A 10,858-nucleotide genomic window follows, 5' to 3' on the forward strand; every position below is an offset into this window, starting at 1 on the left:
CATTGTAGCACTTCATGTTCACATGAAATCATTTGTTTAATCTCTTCCACGGGACCTTGACTTCATCAAAAGTGATGTGCTATTCATTTTTCTCTCCCCAGCATTTACTGAAGTGTCTAGCATTTATTTTGTGCAAAGTAAATCTTTGTTGAATTGACAGTCTATCAACAGAGATACCAAGAGTGCTACCATGAAATATACAACTAAGAAGAATGCAACTAAGATATGCATGCACATCGATTATAATTTCATAGTAATATGTATGGAACACCTCTATTCTTTGTAAAAGGCAAGGAAAAAAATAACTCTTTACATTTGTTTTTGCCTATCTGAATATAGTGAAGTGGATGAAAGATATCCTAGGTGCAATCTTGGGTTAACCTGGCGAGTGAGGTTGAAGAGAGGAGGGGAAGGGTGATTTTTCTTTATAACTTTGTCACAAAGAGTGAATGTTGCTTTTATAAAAATCAGTTAAGAAAAATAAAGTAAATGGTTGATGAATGAGTAAATAGGCTTCAGGAGACACATTTTCAGAAAAGAAGGGATATTGTGGCTGTCATGCAAATACTAAAAAGAAGAAAATAAAAATCCCCAGAACATACAGTTACAGTATTACTATTTACTCTCTTAAGGATTTTTCTTTCCCCTGAAAGAATTTCTACAGGCTTCTTTTTAAAAGACAGTTCTATTAAAACTCTTATGCATTTGTTAATATTGATAGATCATTAACTGCAGTGCAGGACACAGAGGTGGAGCCTAGAAGGAGAAAGTTTTAGGAGTCGGTGCCAGCTGAAGATCAATCAGAAATAAAGATAAGCTCCGGCAGTATTATCATTACAATTATCAGGAAAATTATTACTTTGAAAAAATTCAAAGTTCACACAGTTTTTCTGGAGAAAGGTCACCGGGTAGCTCAGGTTGAAGAGAAAGGTACCTGACTTCTGGGAATGGGAAATGTTCAAGGTCCAGCCTGTAGGGAAAGCACTGTACCAAGAAAGCAAATACTGGACTTGCCTGGTAGTACAGTGGATAGGAATCTTTCTGCCAATGCAGGGGACATGGGCTTGATCCATGGTCTGGGAAGATTCCACAAGCCACAGAGCAACTAAGCCCACGCACCACAGTTTCTGAGCCTTCGCTCTAGAGCCCGTGAGCCACAGCTACTGAGGCTGAGTCCTGCAATTCCCGAAGCCCAAGTGCCTAGAGCCCGTGCTCAGCAAGAAGAGAGGCCACCATCATGAGAAGCCTGTGCACTGCAACTGGAGAAATCCCACAGGCAGCAACAAAGACCCAGTGCAACCAAAAATAAAACAAAATAATTTATAAGAAGCAGATACTTTTCAAGTGTCTGCAATTAGTCAGAGAGGAGACGTGGGTGGTGGTGGGCAAAGTCTAAGAAAGTTTTTTTTTAAATAAAAGCATAAAAGTTAGATAAAGGAAGTTAGATAAAACAGATCTGGCAGTCACCATGAAAGTAGAAGGAGCAGTAAGAATGTTTCATCATGAGAATGCTGTGGAGCTGTCTTATACTTTAGTCAACATAGAGGACGATGAGGCCACCAACTCATTTTAAGTATTTGATGAAAACAAAAGTCAAACCAAAGACTTTCCACAAGTATAATTTTAAAAGAAATTTTCTACCAAAGGAAAGAAAATCCACAGGCCTCTTGGGCTCCTACCCACAGTACTAGTACAAGAAAATCAAGTTTAAAATAATAAGCACATACAAATGAGTCTACATACAAAACAGAAACAGACTTGTAGACACAGAAAACAACTTATGTTTACCAAAGGGAAAGGAAGGAGAGGAAGGATAAATTAGGAGTATAGGATTAATGGATAGAAATTACTTTACATAGAATAGATAAGCCATAGGATTTACTATATAGCACAGGAGACGATGGGCTTCCCAAGCAGTGCTAGTGGTAAAGAACCCACCTGCCAATGCAGTGGACGTAGGAGACGTGGGATCAATCCCTGGATCGGGAAGATCCCTTAGAGAAGGACATGGTAACTCACTCCAATATTCTTGCCTGGAGAATCCCATGGACAGAGAAAACTGGTGGGCTATAATCCATAGGGTAGCAAAGAGTCAGACATGACTGAAGTGACTTAGCACAGATGCACAGGAAATTATCTTCAATATTTTATTATAATAATGGGAAATTATGTGAAAAGAATATATATGTATGTATAATTACTTTGTTGTACGCCTGAAACTAACACAATATTGTAAATAACTGTACTCCAATAAAAAAAAGTAAGCACGGCCTTGAGGGTGAGAGGAAGAGAAGGCACAGTGTGGGAATGCACTGGACTCCTCTGGATCAGATAAAATAGGGGCACAGGCCCTTTTTCTGTAAAGGGCCAGATAGTAAATATTTTAGACTTTCTGAGCCAAAAGAAAATTCCAGAATCTTTATGACAAGAGTGAAGACTAATTTTCCACAACTTTTTTTATAGACCAAATACAGAACTATTTATGGACAATGAAATTTGAATTTCATATCATTTTAATGGCCTATAAAATAGTATATTTTTTTTTTTAGCTTTTTAAAAAGTTTAGTTATTCTTAATTGGAGGATAGTTGTTTTACAATGTTGTGTTGGTTTCTGCCATACATCAGCATGAATCAGCCATAGGTATATATATATGTCCCCTCTCTCTTGAACTTCCCTTCTACCTCCCACCCCTTCCCACCATTGTTTCAACCATTCTAAAAACATTCTTCCCTCATGAGTCATATAAAAACATGTGGTAGGATGACCTTGGCCTATAGCTTGATGATCCCAGACATAGAATATTTCTGGGTCATGACAAGGATCCTTAATTGGTCAAGGACCTACCAATCGAAGCTGAGTTTGGGCATGACTTCAGAATCCTTCTCAACATGGTGCGCTGCCAGTACAACCACAGAAGTGGGGAAGGGCCTGCCTGCAACGCGGGCATCACTAGGCCATCTCCCTAGTGAATGTGCAAAGAATTGTCCAGGTATCAGCTGGATTCGTCCCGCCCTTTCAGATGCGGGTGCAGTTGACTCAGTTCTCCCTCCCCAGTCTCAGGATTTCAGTCATTCCCTGAGGAGCTAGCAAGCTTGTGCCAAAGAGCAATTGCTTCTGCTACATGAGGTCAGTTTATGAATTCGCTTGCCCTTGTTTTCATTGTTACTTCAACCAGAATGGGAAATTAAGCAATTATTATTTTAAAATCAAATCCACAGAATTAATAAAGATTTGGGGATATAATGATGATTTACATGGCAGCAGTAACAGCATTTGTTCAGCGTTATCGTTAACATCATCATAGCAATGCTCCCAGACAACTGGCTTGTCTTTTCAGACACTTTTCTTATATTAGCTTACTTAATCCTGCAGTAGTCATTGCAAATGGGCTTTTTAAAGAACAATTCTTATCCCATTTTACAAAAAAAAAAAAAAAAAAAAAAAAAATTGAAACCAAAAGAGATTAAGGAACTTGCTGATCGCAGAGCTAGTTAGCAGTAGAGCTGAATTTTGACATAGTCAGCAACCTGGAGTTAGAGTTCCTCCTCCATATGAGGTCCATCTACAATGTTTAGTTGAACATTAGACATTTTTGTTCTTTTTAAAAAAGACTTATTTAGTTAGTTATTTTTGACTGTACTGGGTCTTCCTTGCTATGCATGGGTTTCTTCTAGTTGTGATGTATGGTTTTCTCATTGCAGCGGCTTCTCTGTTGTGGAGCCCAGGCTTCAAGGTGTATGGGCTTCAGTAGTTGTGGCCCACAGGCTTAGCTGCCCCATGGCATGTGGGATCTTCCTGGACCAGGAACTGAATCTGTGCTTCCTGCATAGGCAGGCAGATTCTTTCCCACTGAGACACCAGGGAAGTGCCCTGGCCATTTTTTTTTTTTTTTTAAATATTTATTTGGCTGCACTGGGTCTTAGTTGTGGCACACAAGATCTTCAATTTTTGTTGTCAGGAGCTGCAGTCACTGTAAGTAGTGGCTCTAGAACTTTGCTGTGCTCACTCCATCTTCAACAGAAAAAGGTACATGCCCTAAGCCCATGCTTTGCAACCCTCATTGAAGCAAGTGATGGCATGCTGGAACACAGTTAGGCTTGACCAGCATAGAAAGAGATCTTCCACCTCATTTCTGCCTTTCAGATATCACGAGTGCATCTCACTGATGGAACTTAATCATGTTAAGAACCGAGTGCCATGCCAAACCAACTATACTGGAAACAAAGACAAAAACCCCAGAAATGTTGCATTATACACTAATTAAAAAAAATACTTCATTAACACTATTTATCTTGATTACTGAGTGTTTCAATAATCCCTTAAATTTTGTGCCTGAGCTGCCCCACCTAGCTGCAAGGGAGTCTTAGAAATTTAATTTGTAACTTTCTATCCTCTGCTGAAGGAGGTTGGGATGGAGGCAGAAGGGCATCTGTGACAGTTAATTTCATGTGTCAACAGGGTGAGGCTACAGTGCCCACCTGTCTGGTCAAACACCAGTCTGTGGTGGTATTTTTTTAGATGGGACTAGTATTTAAGGCTTTGACTAAAGCAGATTATCCTCCATAAGGTGAGATGTCTCATCGAAACACTTGAAAGTTTTAAGGGAAAAACTGAGGTCCCCAGAAGAGGAAGGAACTCTTACCTCAATTTTGTGAGCCAATTCCTTACATATATTTATCAGTTCAGTTCAGTCACTCAGTCGTGTCTGACTCTTTGGGACCCCATGGACTGCAGCATGCCAGGCCTCCCTGTCCATCACCAATTCCTGGAGTTTACTCAAACTCATGCCCATTGAGTTGGTGATGCCATCCAACCATCTCATCCTCTATCATCCCCTTCTCCTCCTGCCTTCAGTCTTTCCCAGCATCAGGGTCTTTTCAAATGAATCAGTTCTTTGTATCAGGTGGCCAAAGTATTGCAGTTTCAGGTCAGCATCAGTCCTTCCAATGAACATTCAGGACTGATTTCCTTTAGGATGGACTGGTTGAATGCCCTTACAGTCCAAGGGATGTCAAGAGTCTTCAACACCACAGTTCAAAAGCATTGATTCTTTGGCACTCAGCTTTCTTTATAGTCCAACTCTCACATCCGTACATGACTACTGGAAAAACCATAGCTTTCACTAGATGGACCTTTGTTGGCAAAGTAATGTCTCTGCTCTTTAATATGCTGTCTAGGTTGGTCATAACTTTTCTTCCAAGGAGCAAGTGTCTTTTAATTTCATGGTGCAGTCACCACCTGCAGTGATTTTGGAGCCCCCCAAAATAAAGTTTGTCATGGTTTCCATTGTTTCCCCATCTATTTGCCATGAAGTGATGGGACCGGATGCCATGATCTTAGTTTTCTGAATGTTGAGTTTTAAGCCAACTTTTTCACTCTCTTCTTTCACTTTCATCAAGAGGCTCTTTAGTTCCTCTTCACTTTCTGCCATAAGGGTGGTGTCACCTGCATATATGAGGTTATTGATATTTCTCCCAGCAGTCTTGATTCCAGCTTGTGCTTCATCCAGTCCAGTGTTTCTCATGATGTACTCTGCATATAAGTTAAATAAGCAGGGTGACAATATACAACCTTGATGTACTCCTTTTCTGATTTGAAACCAGTTTGTTGTTCCATGTCCAGTTCTTTTTTTTTTTTTTCCCATGTCCAGTTCTAACTGTTGCTTCCTGACCTGCATACACACTTCTCTGGAGGCAGGTAAGGGGGTCTGGTATTCCAATCTCTTGAAGAATTTTCCACAGTTTATTGTGATCCACACAGTCAAAGGCTTTGGCATAGTCAATAAAGCAGAAGTAGTTGTTTTTCTGGAATTCTCTTGCTTTTTTGATGATCCAGTGGATGTTGGCAATTTGATCTCTGGTTCCTCTGCCTTTTATAATTCCAGCTTGAACATCTGGAAGCTCATGGTTCACATACCGTTGAAGCCAGTCTTGGAGAATTTTGAGCATTACCTTCCTAGTGTGTGAGATGAGTGCAATTGTGCGGTTGTTTGAGCATTCTTTGGCATTGCCTTTCTTTGGGATTGACTGAAAACTGGCCTTTTCCAGTCCTGTGGCCACTGCTGAGTTTTCCAAATTTGCTGGCATATTGAGTGCAGTACTTTCACAGCATCATCTTTCAGGATTTGAAATAGCTCAACTGGAATTCCATCACATCCACTAGCTTTGTTTGTAGTGATGCTTCCCAAGGCCCACTTGACTTTGCATTCCAGGATGTCTGGCTCTAGGTGAGTGATCACACCATCGTGGTTATCTGGGTCATTAAGATCTTTTCTGTATAATTCTTCTGTGTATTCTTACCACCTCTTCTTAATATCTTCTGCTTCTGTTAGGTCCATACCATTTCAGTTCTTTATCATTCCCATCTTTGCATGAAAAGTTCCCTTGGTATCTTGAATTTTCTTCAAGATATCTCTAGTCTTCCCCATTCTTTTGTTTTTCTCTATTTCTTTGTACTGATCACTGAGGAAGGCTTTCTTATCTCTCCTTGCTCTTCTTTGGAACTCTGCATTCAAATGGGTATATCTTTCTTTTTCTCCTTTGCCTTGTGCTTCTCTTCTTTTCACAGCTATTTGTAAGGCCTCCTCAGATAGCCATTTTGCCTTTTTGTGTTTCTTTTTCTTGGGGATGGTCTTGATCCCTGCCTCCTGTAGAATGTCACAAATCTCTGTTTATAGTTCTTCAGGCACTCTGTCTATCAGATCTAGGCCCTTAAATCTATTTGTCACTTCTAATGTATGATCATAAGGGATTTGATTCAGGTCATACCTGAATGGTTTAGTGGTTTTCCTTACTTTCTTCAGTTTAATTCTGAATTTGGCAATAAGGAGTTCATGATCTGAGCCACAGTCAGCTCCTGGACTTGTTTTTGTTGACTGTATAGAGCTTCTCCTTCTTTGGCTGCAAAGAATGTACTCAATCTGATTTTGATATTGACCATCTGGTGATGTCCATGTGTAGAGTCTTCTCTTGTGTTGTTGGAAGAGGGTGTTTTCTATGACCAGTGCGTTCTCTTGGCAAACTCTATTAGCCTTTGCCCTGCTTCTTTCTGTACTGCAAGGCCAAATTTGCCTGTTACTCCAGGTGTTTCCTGACTTCCTACTTTTGCATTCCAGTCCTGACCTATAATGTAAAAGACATCTTTTTTGGGTGTTAGTTCTATAAGGTCTTGTAGGTCTTCATAGAACTGTTCAACTTCAGCTTCTTTTGCATTACTGGTCAGAGCATAGATTTAGATTAGTGTGATATTGAATGGTTTGCCTTGGAAATGAACGGAGATCATTCTGTCGTTTTTGAGATTGCATCCAAGTACTGCACTTCGGACTCTTTTGTTGACTATGATGGCTACTCCATTTCTTCTAAGGGATTCCTGCCTTCAGTAGTAGATATAATGGTCATCTGAGTTAAATTCACCCATTCCAGTCCATTTTAGTTCACTGATTCTTAAAATGTGGACGTTTACTCTTGCCATCTTTTGTTTGACCCCTCCAGTTTGCCTTGATTCATGGCCCTAACATTCCAGGTTCCTATGCAGTATTGCTCTTTACAGCATCGGACTTTATTTCCATCACCAGTCACATCCACAACTGGGTGCTGGTTTTGCTTTGGCGCCATGTCTTCGTTCTTTCTGGAGTTATTTCTCCACTGATCTCCAGTAGCGTATTGGGCACAGACTGACCGACCTGGGGAGTTCATCTTTCAGCGTCCTATCTTTTTGCCTTTTCATACTGTTCATGGGGTTCTCAAGGCAAGAATACTGAAGTAGTTTGCCTTTCCCTTCTCCAGTAGACGACGTTTTTTCAGAACTCTCCACATGACCCCTCTGTCTTGTGTGGCCCTACACGGCATAGCTCATAATTTCATTGAGTTAGATAAGGCTTTGGCCCATGTGATCAGATTATATATATATTTATAATATAATATAAAAACACATTTACGTATGCATACATATGCAACAGCGATTAATCCAGATATTTCAACCAGAAAAGGATATGATACAGGGAGTTTGATTCTTTCAATTGTTTCTGGAATGGCAAAAGAAGCAGACTTACACCACAATATTGTAATGTAATTAGCCTCCAATTAAAATAAATGAATTAATTAAAAACAAAAGAAATAGACTTACATATAGGTACAACACTCCTAGTGATCCTCTTAGTTCTGTTTCTCTGGAGAACCGTGACTAGTACCCTTGGAGGAGGTGGGAAGGGGAGGCAGCGAGCAGGTTCACTAGCTTTACCACTACTGAGGATTTAGTTGTACTTGATTGTAGTTTCACTGTAGAGGTAGGAAAAGAGAGAAGGAGGAGATTGTACTGCTTCTAGTTTCCCAGCATGGGTGACCAGCTGATGGCCCTGACCATGATAAGGAAGACAGATACAGCCCCAGATAACCCCATAAGAAAACAGAGCACATGCTTATCCCTGGGAGACACAGTTTAATATATTCTATACGCAGCCTTGTCCCCTTGCATGAGATCCTCTCCACACACAACACAGGTGACCGGTAACAGGTAATTCGGTTGGTTGTTCACTCATTCATTCAGGTTCTCACCCCTTCAATAGACTTTTGTGTCCACCAGTATCGGATACTATTCTGAGTTTTGGAGGTACAATGTGAATGAGAGATAAGTTTGCTACTTTCAAAATGTATTCATTCTAGTTTAGGAAGAGGTGCTAAAAAGTACACAAATGAACCAAGAAAACAATTCCAGATGGTGATACATGCAGTGAGGACCATGAAACAGGGCAATGTGATGGAGTAGTGAGTGAGGTCTACCCCAGATGTGATTATCAACTTGAACACATCTGGAACCCATTTAAATGTAGGGACCAGACAGACAGCCTTAGGGTGAGGGGCAAGCTGAGCTGTTGTGTTTGGCTCCAAGCCAAAATGAAAGTAAAGCACTCCAGACCCATGTGATAAGTTATTACAGGGACCCCAAGCACCGGGCGCCTTGATTCCTCCTGCTGAAGAGGAGTGGACTGTAACCAAATGAGCCTGTGTGATGGAGATGCGAGCTGGATGGCCAGGCCAGAACAGCAGCATGAATATCTTCCCTTTAAGACCAGAGGCTCCCTGGAGCGAGGGTGATGCCTGGGGGTAGTTATATTCCCAGCCCTCTATAAGTATTGGTTGATGACTCAAGGAATCCCTCGGCTGAAGGGGAGGGAGTGGCTACTGCAGGACCAGGGAGCCCTAGCATTCTTTCTGCCAGATTTCTTCACACTTGGGAGCAATATTTGCCTCCCTCCATAAAACAAGTCCTGGAGACTTCCAGGGGGGACTGGCCAATTGACTGCAATTTTGTCTCCTTGATTTCAGCACTTGCTGTCCCCTGGGGGACTTGCTTTTAATGCTCCCGCCAAGTATGGTCCCAAGTTCTTTCCTGAAGTTCGTAACTTTGACAGAGCTGGGAATTCACAGGCTGGAGAATTCTTGAAGACTCATTACATGCTAAGGGAGTATAAAGAGAACTCAAGCAGAACAAGCTGTTAGGTTTATGCTGCATAGTTTGCTTATCTTCCCATGCCTGCTGGTTCTGGTGCCACGGACGATGCAGAAAGGCTACTTGGTTCCAGTCCAGAAAGATGCTCATAGTTTCGCAGATGAAATGACCCAGGTCTAGACCCAGTCCCCAGATGACTAAATCTGACTTCCTTTCCACACTGAAGCTAGTACATGCCATTAAAACACCATTGCAGGATCTAGCAAGTAAAATATATATGCCCAGTTAAATTTGAATTTCAGAGAAATAACCGAAATTTTTAGTTTGTTTCAAATATTGCATCAGACATACTTCCAATACTTACAATAAAAATTATTTTTGTGGTTCATGGGAAATTCAAATTTGACTGGCAGGTCCTATTTTGTCTGGCAACCCTACTTAAGACCAAGAGATTTTAACTCTGTCACCTGCCTAAGATTTTTCCATCAGATCCTTATTTTGGGTTCCAACCTGAGGTCTCCACACCACCCTCAGGGTTGAGTGGTTATTTTTATAACTGTCCCAGTGAGTGAGTTCATCCTTTATCGAGACCCTCTGCTGCAAGTGCTCTATCGCTTAATTGTGTCCGACTCTTTGAGACCCCAAGGACTGTAAGTAGCCCACCAGGCTCCTCTGTCTATGGGGTTTTCCAGGCAAGAATACTAGGGTGGGTTGCCACTTCCTCCTCCAGGGGATCTTCCCAACCCAGGAATCAAACCCATGTCTCCTGCGTCTCCTGCTCAGCAGGTAGATTCTACACCACCAAGCCACCTGGGAAGCCCCAGTATTGTGATTCTGTGCAAATAGTCATGGACCTCTGTGTGTATAGAGCTGGAATCTGAGACCCTATCTAATTCCAATTCTACACATGCAGGGCTTCTTGTCTGTCTGAACATACAAGGTGTGTCTCATCCACAAAATAGAAACTACACATTCGGCCACAGGTTTTGTCCCTCAGCAGAGGAGAACTTAGTAATTTTCACTGGCTTAGTAAATTCAATTTCCCCATGACCATGTCCTCAAAAATCCCGAGGACAGTAACGTTTCATGGACAGTTGGTAGATACGCAGATAAAAGAAGGCTTCCATGTCTCATACTTATCAGAGGATTAAATAGTCAGCCAACCATATGACATGCCTAGAAGCTATTTTCAGCTCTGTTTTAACCTGTTGAACTCTGGAGAGCAGCTTCTGTATTTTTATCTCATGTTATGCTTCCTTTGAGGCAACAAGTATAGGGCAGTGAGGTGAAAAAAAAAAAAAAGAAAGAAAACTAACAGCTTTCAAGAAAACAATCTAAAATAAGCACCTGTGTAGTGATTATAAAAATATACAGATTTCCTTTCCTTCTACTGGTAATGTCAAAGCCCA

This window comes from Cervus elaphus, chromosome 26 (genome assembly GCF_910594005.1).
Source record: "Cervus elaphus chromosome 26, mCerEla1.1, whole genome shotgun sequence".
In the NCBI taxonomy this organism is placed as follows: Eukaryota; Metazoa; Chordata; class Mammalia; order Artiodactyla; family Cervidae; genus Cervus; species Cervus elaphus.